This window comes from Brienomyrus brachyistius, chromosome 12 (genome assembly GCF_023856365.1).
Source record: "Brienomyrus brachyistius isolate T26 chromosome 12, BBRACH_0.4, whole genome shotgun sequence".
NCBI lineage: Eukaryota > Metazoa > Chordata > Actinopteri > Osteoglossiformes > Mormyridae > Brienomyrus > Brienomyrus brachyistius.
In genome coordinates this window covers 16,257,675-16,284,879 of record NC_064544.1, presented here as the reverse complement: position 1 = coordinate 16,284,879, position 27,205 = coordinate 16,257,675, and the positions used below count along the sequence as shown (strand labels likewise).

General features: G+C 42.3%; 1 protein-coding gene and 1 long non-coding RNA gene across 3 annotated transcripts in view; both read left to right on the top strand.

Moving 5' to 3' along the window:
• LOC125704500 (putative C-type lectin domain family 20 member A) overlaps window positions 1–27,205 on the top strand; it is a 202,412-nt gene that overhangs the window by 120,238 nt on the left and 54,969 nt on the right. The window lies entirely within an intron of this gene.
• On the top strand, window positions 364–7,604 carry LOC125704523 (uncharacterized). 2 transcript variants are annotated; one of them, XR_007381163.1, is made up of 2 exons: window positions 364–574; window positions 7,476–7,604. It is a non-coding gene; the product is annotated as an uncharacterized LOC125704523 (long non-coding RNA). The 2 variants fall into 2 exon arrangements; XR_007381162.1 differs by lacking the exon at window positions 7,476–7,604 and adding an exon at window positions 789–917.

Below are 27,205 nucleotides of genomic sequence, written 5' to 3'. Positions count from 1 at the left end.
GACATTTTACCTTGGTGTGTTCAGCCCGGTACGGTGAATATTACAAGCTGTAGTAGAACGGTTGACGTTGGGGCTAATACGGCTGGGTTTTGAGTCCTTACCTTTTATTATTACAGGGTCCCGTGTGTTGTGGCGTGGGGTTGACAGCTGCTTCATCTCGCGTGGAACTACTGCTGCTCTGCCTAGCGGCGACTGCGCCCTGCTCTGCCTAGCGGCGACGGCGCCCTGCTCTGCCTAGCGGCGACGGCGCCCTGCTCTGCCTAGCGGCGACGGCGCCCTGCTCTGCCTAGCGGCGACGGCGCCCTGCTCTGCCTAGCGGCGACGGCGCCCTGCTCTGCCTAGCGGCGACTGCGCCCTGCTCTGCCTAGCGGCGGCTCAGCTTCACTTTGCCTTATTGCTGCTGTCTAGTGACGTTTGCACCTTTTCGCTTTGCGCTTCCGGTTTGTCCATACTCTGTCTAGCCTATAGCAGGCTGAGTCGCAAGCGGGTCCATAGCTGGGGGCAGGGGGGTGTGTGTGCCCATATGAGTGCGAGCGGGGGTTGGAGAGTCTGACTGGTCCCCCGCTTCCTAAGGGTTTGTGTTTTGTTTTGATTGTATTATGTTTGTTTTGTTGATACATTTGTTCTGTTTCAAATGGGGTTTTTATTGTGTATTAATGTAATGGTTTTGTATTTTATTTGTTTTAGACTGCAGTGCTTTTCTTTGGGTTTTGCGTGATTTTGGTTGGTTTGTGGTTACATTTGTTTTTCCCTCCTTGCTCATGCCCGCCCGACTCTGGCTGTTCTAGGTCCCGGCGCCTAGCCTTAGATCGGCAGGAAGTGGCTGCTGGTACGCGGCGGTGCTCCAAGCTTACGGTGCTGGGATCGACTGATTACTCTTTTTTATGGTTTTATTGTGTAATAAAAGTGTGTGTGTGTGTGTTTGGAACAACGTCTCTCCGCTGTTTCTGGTGAACGGACCAGTGTGCCTTTGCCCGGGGATAGGGCGATTTAACTTTCTCTGGGTGTAATACCTGGGGTGGCGTAGTCGGACTAACGTGTGGCTATTGGTACCATTGTTTGGTACTATTTGGCAGTATTTCTCTCACCACCACTCGCCACATCTTGGCGTAGTCGGCAGGATCATCTTTCAGCGGAGACGTGTGTTCCTTTTAATTGAGTTTCTGTAATTTTTTTGTTTTTTTTAGGGTGTCGTCAGTTTGGAGAGGCAGAGCAGCAGTTTGTTCCTTGTGGATCCTTTTGGGTGGCTTGGTGAAGGTTTGCCCAAGATACGGGTTCGCGCAGCTGTAATCATTTGCGTGCTACCATCATACTGGATTAGCCCAGCCTTGGTTAAATTATAGGTATGGCGGAGGAGTTACAGGAATTGAGGGAGCTTGTTTTACAACTGCAAGCTGAGAATGATAGGCTGCGCCAGGAGCCGGTTTCTGTTGCCCCAGGGCCTAGTGCTAGTGTTAACCCCAGTCACTTTACTGTACCCAGTAGAGGTACCCCTGTAGTCGAACGTTTGGTTCTTGTCCCTAGGGATAGGAAATGCCCCATTTTTAGAGGGAGAACAGGAATAGGGTTAATGGAGTGGCTGGAGGAAGTGGAGGCCAGTATGAGGGCACGTCATTTGTCCATGGCAGATCAGGCATTCTTCTTGTTTGACCATTTGGAGGGCGAGGCAAAGGAGGAGATAAAGTACCGTCCTCAGGACAGAACAGACCCAGTAAAGATAATAGCAGTTCTAAAGGAACTGTACGGGTGTACTGAATCCTATGTGTCTTTACAGCAAGCTTTCTTTGCTAGAAGGCAAGAGGACGGGGAGTCTCTTCAGGAGTTTTCCTTGGCTTTAATGGGCCTTATGGAGGCTGTAAAACAGCGTGCACTGGCCGATATGGAGAATGCAGATTTGTTGCTGCGGGATCAATTTATTGAACACGTACTGGATGGTGCTTTGCGCCGTGAATTGAAACAATTAGTGCGCCGGCAGCCTATGGCTACGTTGTTGGATGTCCGAGGGGAGGCTATCAGGTGGGAGCGTGAGGGTTTGCCCCGTGCTGCACGCGGACGGAGTAGTTCCGTACCTGCAGTGCTTGGTGTTCAGTATGGGGTTCATGGTGGTCCCCAGGGTGCTGGTAATTCATCCCATTTGACTGCAATGGAGGAAGTGAGAGTGTTGCTGACGTGTCAGCAGAAGCAGTTGTCTCAGCTCACCCAGAGTGTGGCTCGGTTGCAGAACTCCAGTCAGCGTGATCATGCACCCCAGAAGGATCCCGTAATATGTCGGCGTTGTCAGCAGCCCGGTCACTTCGCTAGGGAGTGTGATGGTTTGCGCATTCGCTCTGGTAACTTGCCCCGGCAGAGGATATTCTCACAGCCCAATAGTCAGCCCCATCCGGTGCAGCCGTCGGAAAACTAGTGCCCACTGAACTGGGGGGCCAAAGTTCTGTGGGGATTGTTTCTGGCTCAAGTAATTTGGGGAATGCCTCCCGGTTAATGTCATCCTGCCCCGACTTGGAGGTAGACATGAGTGGCGTAAGGGTGCCCTGTTTGGTTGACACTGGATCAATGGTGTCGACTATCACTCGGAGCTTCTTTCAGCAATATTTTGTGCCTTTGGGTCATGAGCGATTACAGGATTGCCGTTGGTTGGAGCTTCGAGCTGCCAATGGACTAGCTATTCCATATATTGGTTATCTGGAGCTAGATGTTAACCTGTGTGGAAAGTGGATGCTGGGCTGTGGGATACTTGTGGTCAGGGATCCCCCTGACAGTTTACCATCTCAATTTCCAGGTATACTGGGTATGAATGTGATTAGGAGGTGTTATCGAGAGTTGTTTTCCCAGCATGGTGCGTCGTTGTTTGAACAACCTGGCTCGTTGCAGGTCCCTGAACCAGTGGTGCAGGCGTTATGTCAGTGTCATGCTCAGGAGTTGGCTCCTCCGGTTTCTGGTAGGGCCAAGGTCCGGGGTGGGAGGGCCTGTCGCGTTCCAGGTGGGACCATGAAGTTGGTGGCCGCAACATGCTCGGAGCAGCTTTCTGGTAGCACTGTAATGTTTGAACCTCCAGAGGCTGGTTTGCCTGCTGGGCTTCTTGCTTCCCCGGCATTGGTTCAGGTGCTGCGGGGCACAGTGTATATTTCTGTCATCAATGTAGGGGCTACTGATGTGCTTCTCTACCCTCGTACCTTTTTAGGTACCTTAGGTGCAGTTAGCGTGGTGAGCCTCCCTGCTGGAGTCACGGAGGTGCCTCCGGGGGTACCCACTACGGCATTTCAGTCTGCGACCACAGCCACTATGGATCCAGTGGAGGCTCTGGACCTGTCCTCGCTCCCGGTTGAGACACAGATCCTAGTAAAAACCCTGCTAAGAAAATTCGCGTCAGTGTTTTCAGTTGACGAGGGGGATTTGGGTTGTACAGATCTGATTATGCATGAGATTCCACTACTGGATGAGGTCCCAGTTAGGCAGCGCTATAGGCGCATACCACCTTCAGAGTACGAGCTGGTGAAAGGGCATATTAATCAGCTTTTGGAAGCTCAGGTGATTACGGAAAGCAGTAGTCCCTATGCTTCCCCTATTGTTCTGGTCCGGAAAAAGGATGGCAGTTTGCGCCTGTGCGTAGACTATAGGCAGTTGAATAGTAAGACCAGAAAGGATGCTTTTCCCCTGCCTCGGATTGAGGAGTCTCTTGATGCCCTTACTGGGGCCCGCTGGTTTTCTACTTTAGATCTGGCTAGTGGCTATAATCAAGTAATGGTGGCAGAGCAGGATCGTCCAAAGACGGCATTCTGTACGCCCTTTGGGCTGTTTGAATTCAATCGTATGCCGTTTGGTTTATGTAATGCTCCGAGCACGTTTCAGCGGTTGATGCAGAGGATGTTTGGTGATCAACAGGGCCAGTCTTTATTGCTATATCTGGACGATATCGTGGTGTTTTCCTCCACCGTAGAGCAGCATCTGGAGAGATTGGAGGTAGTGTTGAACCGTCTCCAGCAGGAGGGTCTCAAGGTCAAACTGAGCAAATGTGCTTTCCTTCAGTCTGAGGTACGCTACCTTGGCCATGTGATCTCGAAGGAGGGGGGTCTCTACGGATCCAGCCAAGGTAGAAGTAGTGGCTAAGTGGCCGCTTCCCAGTACTGTATCAGGGCTGCGCTCTTTCCTGGGTTTTGCTAGTTACTATAGGCGTTTTGTAGAGGGTTTTGCCAAGTTGGCTGCCCCCCTACATAGGCTGGTTGGAGAGCTTAGTGGCTCAAAGACCAAGGGGAAGGGAGGACAGGGTCTGAGAGCTGGACTGCAGAATGTCGGGATAGCTTTGAAGCTCTTAAGACCAAGCTCACTACCGCGCCGGTGCTTGCTTATGCAGATTTTTCACAGCCATTTATTCTGGAGGTTGACGCCAGTTATGGCGGCCTGGGAGCAGTACTTTCACAGGAACAGGACAATAGGGTCAGACCTATAGCTTTTGCCAGTCGAGGGTTGAGGCCGACTGAGCGTAACATGCAAAACTACAGTTCTATGAAACTGGAGTTTTTGGCATTGAAATGGGCTATGACCGAAAAGTTTCGGGAGTACCTGTTGGGGCAGAAGTGTGTTGTCTACACCGATAACAACCCATTGAGTCATTTGTCCACTGCAAAACTTGGAGCGACAGAGCAACGGTGGGCTGCTCAGCTTGCGGGTTTTGACTTCGAGATCAAGTATCGGTCAGGGAAGAGTAATAAAAATGCAGATGCTTTGTCACGTCAGCATCCATCCAGTGCCCAGGGAATGGAAGGTATGGTCCCTGGCACTTTACTCCCTGGGCCCTTACGGCACACTTTGCAGTCCCATCACGTTCCAGGGACTCAAGCGGCAATTACAGTCTTGCCAGGGCATTCTCTGGCTGACATCCGTGCTCTTCAGCAAGCTGACCCCACTTTGAAGGAGGTCTTGGTGTTTTGGAGGCGGAAGCAGCGCCCCAATTTTGAGGAGCGGAAACAGCTTTCCCAGCCTGTATTGGTGGTGTTGCGGCAATGGGGTCGGTTGGTGGAGAGGGACGGAATTTTGTATCGGCAGATCTTTCACCCTGATGGGGGAGAGGTTGAATTTCAGCTGCTGCTACCAGCTGCATTGAAGGAGGAGGTCTTGACACGGCTCCATCAGGAGCATGGCCACCAGGGGGTAGAGCGGACCTTGGGGCTTTTGCGTTCACGGTGTTACTGGCCCAGTATGTCTTCAGAGGTGGCTGGTTGGTGTCAGATGTGTGAGAGATGCCAAGTTGCGAAGGACAATCAGCCGGTGGCTCATAGCTACATGGGGCATCTTTTGGCATCAAAGCCTAACGAAATCTTGGCAATAGATTATACCGTATTGGAGCCTGCTTGTAATGGCCTAGAAAATGTTTTGGTGATGACAGACATCTTTAGTAAGTACACCCTGGCCATTCCCACTCGAGATCAACGTGCCTCGACTGTAGCGCAGGTTTTGGTTTCGGAATGGTTTTACAAGTTTGGGGTTCCAGCTCGGATTCATTCCGACCAAGGCCGAAATTTTGAGAGCTTGTTGATCCGCCAGCTTTGTGATCTTTATGGCATTGAACGTTCTCGCACTACCCCATACCACCCGGCGGGGAATGGACAGTGTGAAAGGTTCAATAGGACGCTTCATAATTTACTTCGGGCGCTGCCGGTGTCTCGCAAGCGGGACTGGCATTCCTGTTTGCCGCAGTTAGTGTACTGCTATAATTCAACCACCGGTGAGTCCCCCTTTTTCTTGATGTTTGGCCAGGAGCCTCGGCTCCCAGTGGATTTTCTGCTTGGTAGAGTTCAGGATCCCGGTAGGGGATGTGTTCATGAGTGGGTCAAGGAACATCAGGCCCGATTACAGGTTGCGGTTGACGGTGCGAGAGAACGGTTAAGGGTGGCTGCAGCCCGTCGGAAAAGGAATTACGATCAGCATGTCCGGGATGTTCCTCTGGCTGAGGGTCAGTGCGTGCTGTTGCGGGAGACCAGTGCCAAGGGTCGGCATAAAATTCAGGATTTGTGGGGTTCGGTAATGTACAAAATCTTACAGGTACCTGATTCTGGCGGCTCCGTGTATACTGTGGCCCCCCTGCATGGTCAGTCTAAGGTAAGGCGAGTTCATCGCAATCTACTGAAGGCAGTGGTTGGAAGGGACCTTCCTACGGGTGTGGTGGTTAGTTTCCCACCACCAATGGACTCGCCACAGTCAGAAGAGGAGGATTCAGTGGCCGGTGATCTGTTGTGTTTAGGGCTGGAAGATCACAGTCCAACTGTGATCTCGTCAGTTCCAGCTTTGGGATCGGTAGCTACTCCACAGGTGACTCGGATACCGGGTGAGGTGGAGCCTGTTCACGCTTGTCCAGTGGACTCGACCCTAACCAGGCAACCATCCGCTTCCTCAGTGGACCCACTAGTTGGTAATGTAGATCTTGGTGGGGTGGCCCTTCGGCGGACAGTACGATCTACTGCTGGCCGGCATTCTAATATCCATCACTTGCCTAGGTCTTTGGGGGAGGTACACGGGGCTGTGCGCTCTGCAGATACTGCATCTAATGCCATGATTGCTTTGTTTAGGCCCTGGATGTAGTGGGTTCTTTTGTTGGCTTGTGTTATCGTCGGGGCGACGATAAAGAGATGGGGGGTAGACTGTAGCAGGAGAAGGAAACGAGGTGTGTGCCTAATTAAGTTCTGGAGGGGAGTGGCCAATCGGAGAGGGCGCTCAGACTATAAGGGTTACCCTGGCACCAATGTTCTAGGCTCCTTGTCGGCGGTCACCTTAATTGCTGGATCTCCTGTTCGTCTGCGGACATTTTACCTTGGTGTGTTCAGCCCGGTACGGTGAATATTACAAGCTGTAGTAGAACGGTTGACGTTGGGGCTAATACGGCTGGGTTTTGAGTCCTTACCTTTTATTATTACAGGGTCTCGTGTGTTGTGGCGTGGGGTTGACAGCTGCTTCATCTCGCGTGGAACTACTGCTGCTCTGCCTAGCGGCGACGGCGCCCTGCTCTGCCTAGCGGCGACGGCGCCCTGCTCTGCCTAGCGGCGACGGCGCCCTGCTCTGCCTAGCGGCGGCTCAGCTTCACTTTGCCTTATTGCTGCTGTCTAGTGACGTTTGCACCTTTTCGCTTTGCGCTTCCGGTTTGTCCATACTCTGTCTAGCCTATAGCAGGCTGAGTCGCAAGCGGGTCCATAGCTGGGGGCAGGGGGGTGTGTGTGCCCATATGAGTGCGAGCGGGGGTTGGAGAGTCTGACTGGTCCCCCGCTTCCTAAGGGTTTGTGTTTTGTTTTGATTGTATTATGTTTGTTTTGATACATTTGTTCTGTTTCAAATGGGGTTTTTATTGTGTATTAATGTAATGGTTTTGTATTTTATTTGTTTTAGACTGCAGTGCTTTTCTTTGGGTTTTGCGTGATTTTGGTTGGTTTGTGGTTACATTTGTTTTTCCCTCCTTGCTCATGCCCGCCCGACTCTGGCTGTTCTAGGTCCCGGCGCCTAGCCTTAGATCGGCAGGAAGTGGCTGCTGGTACGCGGCGGTGCTCCAAGCTTACGGTGCTGGGATCGACTGATTACTCTTTTTTATGGTTTTATTGTGTAATAAAAGTGTGTGTGTGTTTGGAACAACGTCTCTCCGCTGTTTCTGGTGAACGGACCAGTGTGCCTTTGCCCGGGGATAGGGCGATTTAACTTTCTCTGGGTGTAATACCTGGGGTGGCGTAGTCGGACTAACGTGTGGCTATTGGTACCATTGTTTGGTACTATTTGGCAGTATTTCTCTCACCACCACTCGCCACAATAATAAATGCAATGTGTAAGATGTCCACACACTCTCTAACAAAAAAATGGATTTGGAAACTTTTCCCATTAATTTACTCTCGACCAATTCAAACACTTTTGCTAGTGGACTTTTGCAAAGTGAATTGATTTGGAAACCATAAAGAAAAGAAAAGAAAACAAGAAAAGCAGGAAACTGATCAGTTACTTGAATCCAGGCTGCATTGCTAACTGAATATTTACAGCACATTGTTTTTTGTACCTGTTTAGTGTGATTTCTGCATCCATAAATCTTTGGAAAGCTTTTCAATATCAGAGTTGTTTGATGGTCCATCCATTCATTACTGAATTCTCAGTGGTTGACGTTTATTTTATTTTTTTTGCTAGATAACGTGTATTGATCCTCAGTGTCCCTCTGTCACTTCATTTGTTAAACAATGATTTTTTTTATGAGACAGAACAGTCTATACTAAATATACTATGTACAGCTCTGGAAAAAATAAGAGACCACTTCACATTTAAAAAAAAAAAAAAATCTGCATTTTTGAATCCTGGTTTAATCCTGGTTCTGTTTGCAGAAGGCTACATGGCAGGTTACTTCCTGGTTCAAAATTTCTAATACAGCAATACACAAGAACAAGGTGAAGCAGGAGACACTGGCCAATGACCAACAACCAGCCAGGTAGAGGGAAGAAACAACTTTCTAATGCCAGAGATGACCATGAACTTATCTGACACTTTTCATGAATCATCCATCGTTTGACATCAACTGACCTTCAAAAGGAATGAGAAACATTAAGTACAGGTGTGAAGTTCACTGTTAGGACAGTTTGTATCAGGCTCCTAGAAGCAGGACTAAAGTCCCATAAAAACAATGAAGAAGCCCTTCATCAACGAGATGCCAAGAAGAACCAGACTGGAGTTTGAAAAACAATATTGGTGAAGCGGGTCACCGAGCCATGACACTTATTTTAATTAATGAAAATGAGACAGTTCCGGGTTTAACCACAAAGAGGTTTTATTGCACCATATCGTACCAATCAAACTAACATCATACTCATTCTGCCCACTGTGCCCATTGCTCTGCTTACTCCTAACACACGCACACACTCACACACACACTCACACAGACACACACACTCACACACTCACAAACACACACACACACACGCACACACACACACACTCACAAACACACACACTCACACACACGCACACAGACACACTCACACACACACATACACACACAAACACACACTCACACGCACACAGACACACAAACACACACTCACACATACACTCACACACACATTCACACACTCACACACATACACGCACACAGACACACACACACACGCATACACGCACACACACACTCACTCTCAGACACACACACACTCCCCAACACTCTATGTACAATGGGAAGCACTTAACACTACACTTGACACAACAACACAGCACAATTACAAACTAACACAATAGCTACCGAGAGCTATTTACAAAGCTGGCATCAGTCCAACCTGCCGTTCTGCCTGCCGGTACCCTGGCACTACAATATATATTATTCACAGACACACACCCATAAATTGATAAATATGTGAAACAAAAAATTGTGATGTGGTCTCTTAATTTTTTCCAGAGCTGTATATAGAAGCTGAGAACAGCCATGCTTGCAATTGTTTTTAATGCCGTTATCTCGAGATCTCGTACAGCTTAAATATGTGAACATCGGGGCACTAACTGGATCACTTTGCTGTCGTGGCTGCAGCAGAGTGGATGTAAAAGGAGGATTAATATGGTCAGCAAGTTTCATCATCACCACCCATTATTTTCTTTGTAGAAGTTCACGTTACTGTAAATATGACTGGAAACCCTGCCCTAGAACGTACATGTGCCATATTTCCTATAATACAGAGAATGAATTTAAGGTCAGTTCATCCAGATCAGAGGGCAGGAGGCATTACAGAGACTCGTGGCGGCTGGCAGGAAGGAGCCAGAGAAGCTACATTGTGAAAACTGTACTTACTGGGACTTTACAGGCATAAATGTAATGACAGGCATGGGGTGGCCAGAACAGCCATTCAGTTATGATTCATAAAGCCCAGGAGTAGATAATCAAAGGACTGGGGGCTGCCAATCAAATCTGTACGTTTATATTACTTTAAAATGGGTGTAAGCAATACCAGACAGACATCCTTTCTGACTGTGGGTCTGTCAGTTGAGGATGTACACACAGCATGTGAGACTGTATGACTCTGTGTCTGAGTGCCTGACTGAGACTCTTATGATCCCATCTCTGTGAATGAAAAAGAACAAGTTAGGTTTTCAGGTTTAAACCTTAAACTCTTAGATTTTCACATCTGCATTTCTCTTAAACTGCAAAAATATTTTGAGACCTGTTGGTTTTTATTATTGTACAATGGGAAATGAAATGAAATCCATACAAATATAGCTATGCATAGTGTGTGTGTGTGTGCGGTGGGGGGGGGGGGGGGGGGGGGGGTCTATGTGTGGATTAGGTTTAAAATCTTGTTTCTTGATGTTGTGGGGACCATTTTTCAGATCCCCACATAGATCTGTGAATGCAATCAAAAAAGTCTTTTAGTTTGGTTACTTGTGGTTAAGGTTATCGCTGGGTAGGGGTTAGGGTCATCATGTTGTGAGTAGAGTTTTCTGCATAGAAACCAATGAAGAGTCCCCACAAAGGTATAATTACAAATCTGAGTGTGTGTGCACACCAATGTATGTTACATTATCAGCAGCATAATCCATGTTTTCTGCAGCCCGTTGGATCAGCATGATGGGTTCTGATGTGTTTCTTCTATTGAAACTTCTACTGATTTCAGGTCAGTTTCTTTCATATTGCACTTAAATTATAAAAAGGGCCCCACAAATTTACATATTGAGCAAATCTGCCAAAATTCAATCATATTATATGGATCGTTCTTTGATGTTTGCAGGACCCTTGTGTTACACTTGTTATACATACCAGAAACACATCTATTAAATTTACATTTAGATTCATACAAACTGATTATTTACCTTATGTATGACTTTGATAATAATGTAAATCCATCAGTCTGTCAGTTCAAAGATGGACAAAAGCCTTTCCTCCTCTTGTCAGATCAGGTTTATATTTTTCTATTTGTGATCATGTGTATTTGTGTCTCTCTGCCTGTGTGACTTTCTTACAGAGTTTCACAGTCACTGTTCATGCCTTTCACATCAGTACCATTTTGTAAACATAAACCTGACCTGGACTGACGCCCAGGCTTACTGCAGACAGAACTACACTGACTTGGCTACCATTGACAATATGGAGGAAATGAAAAGACTAACTGAGTCTGTAGGCTCTGAATTTACTGGGGAGGCTTGGATAGGACTGAAGAATGGAACATCATGGAGATGGCATTGGTCCTCAGGAGAAGGAGACACAGGGTACACCAACTGGGATACGGATGCAACGTACAACCAGAATAATGGCAAATACTGTGTTGGGATGCGAGACAACAGTCGTTGGAATAATGTTGATTGTTCATATTGGAGTACAACGGGGTATTTCCTCTGTTATACTGGTGAGTGACATTAACCAGCTCTTTTCTGACAAATGGAACATGCCTTTGAAAGTATACAGTACTAGCCAAAGCCATGACTTACCCCATAAAGGCTTTGACAGGTACACCGGACTACAGCCTAAATGACCGAACATTCTGTTGTAGTGCATGTATACAGGATCTGTCAAAAGGTTGAGTTTTAAAAGCTTTTTGAAAAAGGCATTTCTGTTCTGCCAACATTTCCATAAGACAGCCACACAAGTAAATGCCCGTATATGTATAGAGCTTCGGGGAATTAAAGAAGGATGAATCAACCAGGACTGTCACATGAATGAGTATAATGGATGTCAATCTCCCCATTTAGACTGAAGAAAAATAACAATTGTTGTATATCTAATGGCACAAGTACTTTGCCAGCCTATGAATCAATATTCTCAAATGGGCAGTTAGGTTTTACATTTGATGAACAATAAAAACCTTAATCATGGAATGTCATGTTAACTGACAAGTTAAGAAGTGAGATTTATTTAGTAATTGATGGTTATACTGCTGAGCTCCATAACCCCCCCACTTGCATTGGATAAAACCGTCAATTAAGCATTTTAGGTGTAAATGACTTCTGGGTTATTACTCTTGATTATGCTGTTTACAACAAATCCACAGATCTCACCTATGAAGATGGAATAAATGCTACCTGGAACTTCACCTGGATTAACCAACATAGGAATTGGTCTGATACTCAGAGCTACTGCAGATACAATTACACAGACCTGGCCACTGTGAGGAATAAAGAAGATAATGACTTGATACACAAGATGGTTATAAGTGGCACTTGGGTATGGATTGGCCTGTTCCGGGACACATGGGGATGGTCAGACCTGTCAAACTCCTCATTCCGTAACTGGAAAACTGGTCTAAATGATAATGTGGGCGACACATGTGCTTTAGCTCAGGTCACCTGGCCTGGGACATGGGATGTGACTCCATGTGCTGAAAAGCATCCATTTATATGCTATGATGGTGAGTTATATAACTTTTCTGTGAGCAGTGGCCGATTCTCACCTTTATCTAGCAACTTTAATTTATATTGCTTTAAAAATATACTACACCTCAAGTTAAATTTAGTGTTACAAGTACACGTAACACTGTACAGTTGCATCAGAAAGTTATTTTGTCTTCACTGTTTTGTAAATTTTGGCCCCTCTACCCTTCTGATAATAAATTCCTTTCTCCAAGTTTCCAAATGTCACATGACTTTCTCCTGAACCCGGCTTTCTGACAATCATCTTACCTTCTGCCCCAGATAACCTGATCTTGGTAAATAGTAACATGACCTGGAATGAAGCCCTGAATTACTGCAGAACGCACCATTTGGACCTTGATTCTGTCGACAATGAGGAGATCCAGTACTGGGTCAGTAGGAGAGCTGAGAAGGCCTCCACTGATCATGTCTGGCTGGGGCTGCGCTTCTCCTGCTACCTGAACTTCTGGTTCTGGGTCAGTGCAGAAAATTTCAGCTACCAGAACTGGGCCCCAAACAACATTTCCAACAGTAACTTGTGTGGAACCACAGGGGCAGTACAATCTAAAGACCCACATTACTGGGTCAGCCTGCCTGAGACTAAGGAGCTCAACTTCATCTGCTCCAAATATCCAGGTAAGACTGATTCACGAACACAGTACCTGCAGAATAAGTACATGTACAACTACAGAGTTACATCATAATCTCGTTTTGTCTTCCCTTTGTTTTGCTTGTGCATTTCACTCCCTCTGCCCTTCTCATAAGAAACTATGTTTTTCCAGATTCCAAATTTTCCAAATGTGACTACATCTTATTTGTTAATGATGTGGCATATAGAGTGATTTCCAAATAATAATAATGCGCATCTTTCCACATGTTGGAATCTAATTTGTTTTCTAAAATCGATTTGTAAGGTGCTTGTTCTATGCTGGTGTACAGGGGTACGAAGCCGAGTCTGAAAGCTCTGAGTGCCTGCGAGGTATAAACCCAAATCAGGGTGTAACAGATCATGGTACATGTGATATGTGTTATACAGAGTGATTTGATTATATTTAGATTAAAAGAACTAAAAAATGTTTTTGTTTCTTTAAAACAAGGTGATAGCAGAAGAGAGTGATGATGAGAGATACAGAGAATGTTCTTCTTTCCACATGTTAAGCAAAAAAGCTCAGATACCCAAAACTGGCATTCAGAAATAGAAAAAAATGCTTAGTAATGCTTCAGGTTGAGAAAAGGAAAAATAAAGGCATCGGATGTCTCCAAATCAATGAACATGTTTGTCTGCATGGTTTAACGTTTTGAAAATAATCGACACAGCACATTTTGCTAATGATTAACGTTTAAATAAATGCATATATTTCAAAATGACTATTTGTAATTTGATTACAAATTTGTATGGAACCGGATGTGACCAAGTGAGCTGACTTCTTCTGTTGCCCAGCTCCCACAGGAAAGAGAACAGTGGTGAGACTGACTGTCAGTACTGATGGAGACATAAAGGATCCTGCATTCAGCAGCCATCTGTTAAAGCAGGTCAGTTCATTTCTCTTGTGGAGCTGCACAGAGAAAGACACAAATTGCCAATGGATGCGCAAGGAAATATTCCGTCGTGTTATAATCTAGCTACAGGAGAAACTGAACAGCGCAGGCATGTCAGAAGGCACCGAATTATCCTGGAGGACTCAAGCTGATGACCAAATCTTCCATCTAAAGGACTAAAGAGCATAAATGACAAGGTAATGGGTTTGCAACATCTAGTTATTGAAGGTGTAAGTAAATACATCTTCAGTATTGTTGTAATTATTATTCCACTGCGAGCAGTTTGTGTAACATAGTGTAACTATGTTGTATATATTGAATATATATTGTATTACTGTACGTTCATTTAGTAGATGCTTTTGTCAAAAGAGTCACAGCAAACTGCGAATTCATAATGCTTGAGTCTACATTATGTCATGAGCAATCAGTTTATAGGAGAGGTAACAGAATGGTGTATCTGTGTGTTTTCCCTTTGCAGGGGTCTGTGAATGTGGAAGAAACGAATCTTCAGTGTGTCTGGAATCGCAGAGGGATCTGAGGAGCAGAGCAGCCCAATATGCATTGATTTGCACATAATGCAAGGAAATGTTTGCTTTCTACTGAATTCATGATATTAAAAGTGATTTTCCATAATTTTGCATCTGTATAAGATAAACTTTCATTTGTGCTGATCCAGAAACAGATAATTACTAACAACATTTCAAGCCTCACAGTGCTCACTGCTTTACTTGGTGTGTTTCATTTTAATAGATGATAAACATTTTAAGGTGAAAATATTTTCCGTAGCCTCATGATTCCTGGGTTTTGGGTTTTAACTCTCTGCCTGTATTTGTTCCGTATTTGTGAAGCTTGAATGTTCTCCTGCCATTTGCATGGGTCTCCTTTGGATACACAAGTTACCCTCCACAACTGCTGATAATAACATTTAATAACATACAGCAAATTACAAATTATTGCATAGGTGTGTTGAGTGTTGTGTTCCTACTGCATGTATTCAACCTTAGTGAGGAGTCAATAAAAAGTTTTTTGTGCTATGGGCTCATTAATGTAGCAGGTTGTAAAATTCATAATGACTTTATAAATGATTACATTCTTACACCGATAGCAATAAGTGCCATGGACACACAATAACACAAACCATCCATCCCAGAAGCATTGTGGGAATAACCCAGGCCGAGGCACCACCCCTCACAGGACACACACACCATTCATATCTGTGTGAAATTTTGGCAGCTCTAATTCACCTAAACATTTTTGGGGACTGAGGGGGAAACTGGGGAACCCAGAGAAAACTCCATGATGATAAGATATGAACAGGGTGGAGACTCAGACCCTGAAGTGGGAGGCAACAGTATTACCCACGGCGCCAACATGTCACCCATAATGCAACACAACATCAAAGCTTACATTAACCAACCTGCTACACTCTCATTTGCTCTCGTTGTTTCAGTGGTTGTTTGGTTGCGTGACAAACACAAATTAGATGATTCCAGGTAAAATTCAAAAAGAAAATATACAAACCAATAAAGTTATCATAGGATACGATCCACTGCAAAAATTATTATATTAAAGTGATAAGCAAATTAATAATAATAAACATATTTAAGCAATAACATATGAGGAGTGCGGTTGTAGTTGAATATATCACAGCTGTGATGCTCGTAGACACGAGACTGCAGGCTGAGTTACAAAGATAATCACAGCTGTGATATATTGCACTACAACCACACTACCTCCAGTATGTTATTGCTTTTATTTAACAGTTCATCAAGTAGCATTTGTACGTTAAGACTAACAGGTCCCAACAGATATTTGGCTTGATTATTTATTTAAACATTTACAGTCTTCCGCAAAAAAAAAAGTTCCCATCGGGAAACTGTTCGCTGTTGCCAACCAACAAAAACACTCACTCCCATCTACTCTGCAAAATATTTTAATATTTTACTATTGAACTGACGCTCCTGTTAGCAACTTCAATAGCTGAAGCCAATCAGTCTTATGGTTCCAAATGTGTAATTCGCAACTATGCTTTTGGGAAATGTAGCCCCGCTCTTCCTCTGTTCTTTAATTTTGCATTGCAACTTTGCATCTTCTGTTTATGAACAAACAGAGAACACATACATTACATCATTTATATGAATTATACAAATAGTTTAACTGTGAAGTTAATATTCTAAAATATCTTACTTTCAGCAAATACAATCCATACTATTTTAAGTGTCAGACCCAATAGGAAAGGTGATGTGAGTAATAGGTAGAGTTAGCAGTGATGTTGTTTGTTAAAATAAAATATACAGGTGAAATGCAGATTGATATCCCCCTTTCACTTCATATGTTCCTGTTACATAAAGTTCTTTTTATTGTACCTTTTTTAATTTTTGGAAGATATTTTATGAAAATATTTATTTCAAAAGGAATGAGCCATAACGCAAGAGGAAAATATTCCGTCATTAATCCAAAACGCCAAATCAGAAAAAGTTGGGACGGTATGTAAAATGAAAATCAAACTGAAAACAGCACCTTATCTTTGACCTGTATTACATTGAAAACAATACAACAGCCTATTATTTAATGTGTTCCTCATGAATTTCATTGTTTTTCACAAAATAAACACGTATTACAATTTTGGTTTTTGCAACACATTTAAAAAAAAGTTGGCACAGTAAAGCATTTACCACTTTGTAATGTTGCCATTCCCTTTCACAACACTTAATAGGAATTTAGGGACTGAAGACACCAAGTGATGAAGTGTTTCAGGTGTAATTTTGTCCCATTCTTCCTGTAAACAAGTCTTAAGGTGGGCAACAGTATGGGGTCTTTGTTGTCACATTTTGTGCTTCAAATGTATCTCTATTGGAGTCAGGTCGGGACTGCAGGCAGGCCAAACAAATACCCGTACCCTCTTCCTCCTTTGGGGTTGTAGATTAAGGCCGGATTCATCTGTCTCTTAATTGTACATTTGGAATGTATAAAATTTGTAATCCGAATCATTCAGTGAAGAGCCTGCAAAGGCAATCAGCATGACCTGAGTATATTCCTGAGGGTTGGTCTTCATCTTCCCTCCCCCCACTGGGTTTACTTTACTCTAATACGGCTCTGCTGAGGTGAAGTCTTACCTTAGCAGAGCTGCCTTTTGCTGAGCAGCAGGGTGTGAAGGTTGTGAAGAAGTGACGGTTTCTCCTAAGATGTATTATTCTTGAAGGACATACAATAATGAGTCAGGGCCACAATCCTAAGGGCAACATGTTATTTCTTACATGCACATGGGCTCCCACACTGCCAGTTATTGCTTCTGTGCTGAGGAGCCTGAGCCAACAGATATGGTAAGCTGGTGCTGTCATGGTAAGGGACCGCCACAAGGTGGCAGCTTAGACACAGGATAAGATGCTGACCCAGGCAGCCTACCTGACAGATGATGGTAAGTGAGGTATGGCTGATTATCATGCTGATTCATTTGTCTGCCTGATAATTATTTCTAACAGCTTGCTGAATAAACATTTGCTGTTAATAAACTCAGATATGTTGTTGCATCCAGTTTGGAGTGAACGATTTCTTCAGTGAAACCTGAGGTTGTTTTAGAGCTGAATGATGAGGCAGGTTCCTTAAGCTTAAGCAGTTTATTAAGATAGAATGAAGATGTTACAGAAAGATGTTTCACACGACTGCTTCAGTGTCTGTATGTGTCTGATATATTGTTAGGTGGTACCTTGGGCGGAGCTTAATTCTCCGCTTCTGACGTCATAAGAGGAAGTAGCGTATCCTTGATTCTGATTGGTCGATAGTTTATGCCCATATATGGTATCAATACATGCTTATGCCACGTTTTGCCGATAGGGGGCGATATGGTTTTGGGAGATTGCCGTTATGCCCATATATGGTATCAATACATGCTTATGCCACGTGTTGCCGATAGGGGGGTTTGGGAGATTAAACTTTAATAGAATAAAAATACATTACATGTATTTTATCAATGTGGTTTTTTAATTACGTTTTTAAGGAATAATAAAACATAGAGCAGGATAAGGGCAAGCTAGCGCATACACGTTCAGCGGGGGCGTCCGTCCGGCCCTGTGTTGTTAGTAAGCACCGCGACGTATTTTAAAAGAAAGCACCCAAATGTTTTAAAAGAAGAAAGCACCAAGTGTGTTAAAGAAGAAAACCCTTAGGGTTATTTTAAAAGAAAAAGCAGGGGTGAATTTAAACAAACATGCCCGAAAGAAGCAGCAGAAGAGCAAATGTAAACAAGCGAAACCAACAAACATACACCCCGCCGTTTTAAAAGAAGAGTACACTCATTACATTTAACCAACACGAAAGACTTTAGTTATATTTACCAGGTTGAAGAAAGCATGCAAGCGGCAAACTTTTAGAAGAAATAAGACGAAACGACCCCGGAGCACTGCCACATGCGACTACTCTGTTTGAACAACGCGGGGCGGAATGGCCGATCGCTAGTCCGGCGCTTGGCGCATGCGCACCCACGCCGCCTCCCCTTTCAAAATGGCGACGCCGGCGGAGCGCCTGTTTTAGCAAATTAAACCCCTATAACCGTAATGTTTTTAAGTAATGAAGCACTTTTCTGTCAATGTGAATAATAAAGTAAAGCGCTCTGAGCATTTTCGATAGCAATAATCAGGAAACAACGCGGTTAATTCTTGTTTAAACGAATGCATGCTCTCACTCTTGTGTGGCGCACGCGCGTAGATCCACACAGCATTTCCTTTATTGAGCCAGCTCGTTGCATGAAGCAGCTGTCAAATGGCTACCAGCGGAAATTGTTGTCGTGATGCGAACCGTTGGCCTGGATTGTGAGAAGCATGCCACCATTCTGGCAGAATGCACACTAATTCTATATTTCATATGCTTATTTGTAAATAGTGTAAAATAATCTATTTCTAATTTAAATAAAAGTCGATCTCTAACACAACACTCCCGGATTGCTTAGCTACATTTAGCTAAATTTATCTACGTATGGTTAATCAAAAGGTATAAACAGAAATTGAAAAGATGTATGACAACACATGCTGATCTTTTATTTCAAATAAGCCTCTTTAACCTCATCGTTTTTAAGCAATGAAACTCTTTTCGGCTAATGTGTTATTTAAAATAAAACATCTTAAGCATTTCGACAACAAGAATCAAGGAATAACGCTGGCGATCCTTGTTAAAATGACTCTCCATGTCGCGCTTGTGCGGGCAGCCACGACACCCACACACCACTGTCTTTTATTGAAAACAGCTGAGGCAAGTCGTTTTCGGAACTGTAAAGTGTGTATACAATAAGTAAACGTGTGTAAAAGAAGTATAAAATGTGTTATAAAGCACATAGCCAACATTAATTAATAAAGAATTTAAGCATAATACCCCAGACGTACCACGGCCTATAGCCGGTAGAAAGAGAGCTATCCTACGGCCTACAAGATAAAAGCATATGGCACCAAATTGGAATCAGTAGTCTTTAAAAGAATAAAATACATTATATGAATTTATCAATGCGACATTTTAAATACGTTTTAAGGCATAATAATTTTAAGGGGTCACCGGATGCGTCGAGCTTTTCTAGCTAGAGAGGAAAGAGAGTCGGGCAGTTTTGAATGGTAAAAGCAGTAGTTGTGTATTGTTAACGGTTTATTTTTAACAAAATGTCCTATTTTATAACGATAAAAACACAGCAATCCTGTTTTATGGGGATTTATGCGTATTGCATGTCTAGACATGTCGATCAGCTAATGGCCGCGGCAGTGAGCGATAAGCCTATGAGAAGGAAGCGTCAATTGACAAATTGACAAATTGTTGCAGAGTGCGTGTAACATCTCGTTTAACCGCTGGTCCTGAGTGTGACAAGCAGACAGACAGCATTCACGCACCGGCAGAAAGCACATTACGTCTATTTGTTAATCTGTTTTATTCGTAAATAGTATAAAATAATATATGTCTAATTGAAATAAAAGTCGATGTCTAACACCACAGCTCTGGGACTCTAGCATACCCCCGGGCGCCCCCGCTGAGGGCCTGTGGGGCTGGATGAAGGATCTAACTTCAATTGCTTAATCAGCAGGGTAAAGTGCCGTAACTTAAACGGGGGTATGACAAATTAGTATAAAGTTTTAAGCCAATAAGATTTAATTAATAAAATAATTTAGTTGTATTTTGTTAGTTTTATTTTCAATAAAGCACACCCAGCACATTATTAATGTAATAGATGCAGGAACTAGTGAGCGGTATTTAGCTACGAACTTCAAAAACATTTTTAAAACTTTGTTAGACTAATACCTTAGTTATTTCAATAATTTAAGGGATAAAAACATTTGTCGTGTTTGTCAATGTGTTATTTTAAGTAAATGCGTTATTTTCCAACGCCAAAAGCCCTGTCATGTTTTAAGTGAGAAATGATATGGACTAGCAACTCTCTCTGGGGGGAGCAACCCCGGTTAGGTACTATTAAGCAGCATTTAGTGACATGCATCAAAACACATTTTTAAAAACTTTGAAAGAATAAAGCCTTAGTTATTTTAATAAATATGTTTTTCAGTAAATGTTTATTCACGCGCATGCACACAAACACACACATCCCGGAGGTCGGGGGGCTTTAGAGTTTAACTTTAGGTTGCTGATCGCAATGTGTGACCAAACCCCAAAGCACCCTAACTTAGTCGTTTACTAACTTATCGCGAAAAACAGACAGAAATAGACTTGTAAATTCTAAAGAAAAGACATTAACTGTTTTTTGTTAATGTTTAAAGGTATACAAACTACAGTTGTATCGGAAACGCACACAAAAACACTAAAAGAGTTTTGCTCAGTCAAAAAACACCAAACATATATTGTTCACGTTTTTTATTAAAATGTATAAGGATTGTTTTGTTATAGGGAAATTTTTAATTAATATGAGTGTGATATAAGTCATTTAGTCAACAAGATTTGAGGCAGAACCTAAATGGCGGCTTGAAATGACCGACCAGGCAGGTAGAAGTGTGCTTTCCTTATCTCACAAGTCATGGAAGGCTGGGATGGGGGACACATAAGTGGGGGGTAGGAACTGTGGAATCAGGCAAGAGTGTAAGAATTTAGGATATAGTCTTGTTATTTTAAAGAAGGTGTACATGATTATTTAATTACTTTTAATAGGAACCAGTAAGATGCATTTAGCACCATGTTGCAAATACACATTAAAAACTTTAAAGAATAAGGTCATAGTTATTTTAATAAAGACATCCTACAAAGTGCCCACGGCCCTAACGTACATAATCTACAAGCTTGATCCGAGATGCTTGCTGGAGTACAATGCTAAGTTGACATCGGTAACGGAGCTGCAGCCTGTTTGATAGTTAATGAAACATAGTTCAAATTCAACAGTGTCAGCAGTCATCCACGATGCAGGGAGACTACAGATTGACTATAACGACCCCGTTTATCAGCTGGCATTATTAATTTTTTTTTTGACAGAATAAAGCCTTAGTTATTTTAATAAATATGTTTTTCAGTAAATGTATACTCATGCTCATGTGCACAAACACACACACACACACACACACACACCCCGGAGGTCGGGGGGGCTTTAGAGTTTAACTTTAGATTGCTGATCGCAATGTGTGACCAAACCCCAAAGCACCCTAACTTAGTCGTTTACTAACTTATCGCGAAAAACAGACAGAAATAGACTTGTAAATTCTAAAGAAAAGACATTAACTGTTTTTGTTAATGTTTAAAGGGATACAAACTACAGTTGTATCGGACACGCACACAAAAACACTAAAAGAGTTTTGCTCAGTCAAAAAAAAACACCAAACATATATTGTTCACGCTTTTTATTAAAATGTATAAGGATTGTTTTGTTATAGGGAAATTTTAAATTAATATGAGTGGGATATAAGTCATTTAGGCAACAAGATTTGAGGAAGAACCTAAATAGTGGCTGGAAATGACCAACCAGGCAGGCAGAAGTGTGCTTTCCTTATCTCACAAGTCATGGAAGGGTGGGGTGGGGGGACACATAAGTGGGGGGTAGGAACTGTGGAATCAGGCAAGGGTGTAAGAATTTAGGATATAGTCTTGTTATTTTAAAGAAGGTGTACATGATTATTTTAATTGCATTTAATAGGAACCAGTAAGCTGCATTTAGCACCATGCTGCAAATACACATTAAAAACTTTAAAGAATAAGGTCTTAGTTTTTAAATAAAGACATCCTACAAGGTGCCCACGGCCCCAGCTTATATAATCTACAAGCTTGATCTGAGATGCTTGCTGGAGTACAATGCTAAGTTGACAACGGTAACGGTGCTGCAGCCTGTTTGATAGTTAATGAAACACAGTTCAAATTCAACAGTGTCAGTAGTCATCCACTATGCAGGGAGACTACAGATTGACTATAACGACCCGTTTATCTGCTGTCATTATTTATTTATTTTTTTTGACAGAATAAAGCCTTAGTTATTTTAATAAATATGTTTTTTCAGTAAATGTGTATTCATGCTCATGTGCACAAACAGACACACACACACATCGGTGGTCAGGGGCTTTAGAGTTTAACTTTAGGTCTGTGAAAGTATAGGACCGCGATGTGTATACAGGCCCCAAAACACATTAACTTAGTCGTTCATGAGTCTTATTGTGAAAAACCACGCAAAATGGACATGTAAATTTTAAAGAAAAGACATTAACTGCTTTTGTTAATGTTTAAATGTATAAAAACTTTAGATGTAGTTGTTAAACAGTCAAACAAAAATGTGTTATTTTAAAGTAGTATAAAATATAACCTTAACTTTGGACGCAAGATGAACAACCTACAAACACAGACAGACACACACACACACACACACAGCAAAGCCCCAAGAATGCGCACAAGCACACAACCATAGGTGGGCTTTTAGAGTTTGCTCAATCAAAAAAACATCAGACCCATATAGTTTACGTTTTTTATTAAAATGTGTAAGGATTGCTCTGTTAGAGCGCAATTTTAAATTAGTATGATTGTGATATAAGTCATTTAGGCAACAAGATTTGAGGAAGAACCTAAGTAGCGGCTACAAATGATCGACCAGGCAGACAGAAGTCTGCTTTTCTTATCTCGCAAGTCATGGAAGTGTAGGTGGGTGTAGGAACTGTGGAATCAGGCATAGTTATTTCAATAAAGACATCCTACAAGGTACACCACGGCCCAAGCTTATAGCGTCTACTATCATGATTTGAGAGGCTAGATGGAGTACCATGTTAAGTTGACAATGGTAACTGAGATGCAGCCTGCATGCAGGGAGACTAGAGAGTGACTATAGTACCCCATTTAACCGTTGGTCCTTATTTTTTAAGAATTTTGACAGAATAAAGCCTTAGTTATTTTAATAAATACGTTTTTTCCAGTACATGGTTGTTCATACTCATGTGCACAAATACACACACACACCGGTGGCCAGGGGCTTTAGAGTTTAACTTTAGGTCAGTGAAAGTATAGGATCGTTATGTGTATTCAGACCCCAAAACATATTAACTTAGTCGTTCATGAGTCTTATTGTGAAAAACCGACAAAATAGACTTGTAAATTTTAAAGAAAAGACATTAACAGCTTTTGTTAATGTTGAAATGTATAAAAACTTTAGCTGCTTTTCTTAAATGGCCAGAAAAATTGGCTCAACACTATTAGTTTATATGAGGAGGGAGTGTTTGCAACAGTCACAATCCTAGCAGGCAAGCATAACATGCCAAAGAAACATCTCTTTCATTTATTTCAAAGCAGACACTTTGTGCAAAAGTTGTTTCCTCATTGCCCAAACGGCCACCAGAATTGGATGGTCCTTAAAGACCTTTCATAAGACTTGGAGGCCCTGTCCTGAGGTTTATCAAAGACCAGGTTCTTACACTATAGGAGACTGATGCTGTTTAAGTACTCGATGGGATGACCCCTGCAATGAAATTTGTAACATTTCAAGGTGTATATTTTAAAAGAATGAAGTGCCTGGCCAGTAAGAGAGGCATAGTATCAGATGGCGGAATGTCGAGCAGGTTTGTTAGAGGGTTAGAGGAGATAGAACTATGTTTTGGCTCTGCTCTCTCAATTATCTGAGTTCAGGACAAACATATTCAAAGCCATTGAGCAGGACATCAACATAGTTCTGCCTCCTCTAATCCTCTAACAAACCTGTTCGACATTCCACCATCTGATACTTTGCCTCTCTTACTGGCCAGGCACTTCATTCTTTTAAAATATACACCTTGAAATGTTACAAATTTCATTGCAGGGGTCATCCCATCGAGTACTTAAACAGCATCAGTCTCCTATAGTGTAAGAACCTGGTCTTTGATAAACCTCAGGACAGGGCCTCCAAGTCTTATGAAAGGTCTTTAAGGACCATCCAATTCTGGTGGCCGTTTGGGCAATGAGGAAACAACTTTTGCACAAAGTGTCTGCTTTGAAATAAATGAAAGAGATGTTTCTTTGGCATGTTATGCTTGCCTGCTAGGATTGTGACTGTTGCAAACACTCCCTCCTCATATAAACTAATAGTGTTGAGCCAATTTTTCTGGCCATTTAAGAAAAGCAGCTAAAGTTTTTATACATTTCAACATTAACAAAAGCTGTTAATGTCTTTTCTTTAAAATTTACAAGTCTATTTTGTCGGTTTTTCACAATAAGACTCATGAACGACTAAGTTAATATGTTTTGGGGTCTGAATACACATAACGATCCTATACTTTCACTGACCTAAAGTTAAACTCTAAAGCCCCTGGCCACCGGTGTGTGTGTGTATTTGTGCACATGAGTATGAACAACCATGTACTGGAAAAAACGTATTTATTAAAATAACTAAGGCTTTATTCTGTCAAAATTCTTAAAAAATAAGGACCAACGGTTAAATGGGGTACTATAGTCACTCTCTAGTCTCCCTGCATGCAGGCTGCATCTCAGTTACCATTGTCAACTTAACATGGTACTCCATCTAGCCTCTCAAATCATGATAGTAGACGCTATAAGCTTGGGCCGTGGTGTACCTTGTAGGATGTCTTTATTGAAATAACTATGCCTGATTCCACAGTTCCTACACCCACCTACACTTCCATGACTTGCGAGATAAGAAAAGCAGACTTCTGTCTGCCTGGTCGATCATTTGTAGCCGCTACTTAGGTTCTTCCTCAAATCTTGTTGCCTAAATGACTTATATCACAATCATACTAATTTAAAATTGCGCTCTAACAGAGCAATCCTTACACATTTTAATAAAAAACGTAAACTATATGGGTCTGATGTTTTTTTGATTGAGCAAACTCTAAAAGCCCACCTATGGTTGTGTGCTTGTGCGCATTCTTGGGGCTTTGCTGTGTGTGTGTGTGTGTGTGTCTGTCTGTGTTTGTAGGTTGTTCATCTTGCGTCCAAAGTTAAGGTTATATTTTATACTACTTTAAAATAACACATTTTTGTTTGACTGTTTAACAACTACATCTAAAGTTTTTATACATTTAAACATTAACAAAAGCAGTTAATGTCTTTTCTTTAAAATTTACATGTCCATTTTGCGTGGTTTTTCACAATAAGACTCATGAACGACTAAGTTAATGTGTTTTGGGGCCTGTATACACATCGCGGTCCTATACTTTCACAGACCTAAAGTTAAACTCTAAAGCCCCTGACCACCGATGTGTGTGTGTGTCTGTTTGTGCACATGAGCATGAATACACATTTACTGAAAAAACATATTTATTAAAATAACTAAGGCTTTATTCTGTCAAAAAAAATAAATAAATAATGACAGCAGATAAACGGGTCGTTATAGTCAATCTGTAGTCTCCCTGCATAGTGGATGACTACTGACACTGTTGAATTTGAACTGTGTTTCATTAACTATCAAACAGGCTGCAGCACCGTTACCGTTGTCAACTTAGCATTGTACTCCAGCAAGCATCTCAGATCAAGCTTGTAGATTATATAAGCTGGGGCCGTGGGCACCTTGTAGGATGTCTTTATTTAAAAACTAAGACCTTATTCTTTAAAGTTTTTAATGTGTATTTGCAGCATGGTGCTAAATGCAGCTTACTGGTTCCTATTAAATGCAATTAAAATAATCATGTACACCTTCTTTAAAATAACAAGACTATATCCTAAATTCTTACACCCTTGCCTGATTCCACAGTTCCTACCCCCCACTTATGTGTCCCCCCACCCCACCCTTCCATGACTTGTGAGATAAGGAAAGCACACTTCTGCCTGCCTGGTTGGTCATTTCCAGCCACTATTTAGGTTCTTCCTCAAATCTTGTTGCCTAAATGACTTATATCCCACTCATATTAATTTAAAATTTCCCTATAACAAAACAATCCTTATACATTTTAATAAAAAGCGTGAACAATATATGTTTGGTGTTTTTTTTTGACTGAGCAAAACTCTTTTAGTGTTTTTGTGTGCGTGTCCGATACAACTGTAGTTTGTATCCCTTTAAACATTAACAAAAACAGTTAATGTCTTTTCTTTAGAATTTACAAGTCTATTTCTGTCTGTTTTTCGCGATAAGTTAGTAAACGACTAAGTTAGGGTGCTTTGGGGTTTGGTCACACATTGCGATCAGCAATCTAAAGTTAAACTCTAAAGCCCCCCCGACCTCCGGGGTGTGTGTGTGTGTGTGTGTGTGTGTTTGTGCACATGAGCATGAGTATACATTTACTGAAAAACATATTTATTAAAATAACTAAGGCTTTATTCTGTCAAAAAAAAAATTAATAATGCCAGCTGATAAACGGGGTCGTTATAGTCAATCTGTAGTCTCCCTGCATCGTGGATGACTGCTGACACTGTTGAATTTGAACTATGTTTCATTAACTATCAAACAGGCTGCAGCTCCGTTACCGATGTCAACTTAGCATTGTACTCCAGCAAGCATCTCGGATCAAGCTTGTAGATTATGTACGTTAGGGCCGTGGGCACTTTGTAGGATGTCTTTATTAAAATAACTATGACCTTATTCTTTAAAGTTTTTAATGTGTATTTGCAACATGGTGCTAAATGCATCTTACTGGTTCCTATTAAAAGTAATTAAATAATCATGTACACCTTCTTTAAAATAACAAGACTATATCCTAAATTCTTACACTCTTGCCTGATTCCACAGTTCCAACCCCCCACTTATGTGTCCCACCACCCCACCCTTCCATGACTTGTGAGATAAGGAAAGCACACTTCTGCCTGCCTGGTCGGTCATTTCCAGCCACTATTTAGGTTCTTCCTCAAATCTTGTTGCCTAAATGACTTATATCCCACTCATATTAATTTAAAATTTCCCTATAACAAAACAAACCCTTATACATTTTAATAAAAAGCGTGAACAATATATGTTTGGTGTTTT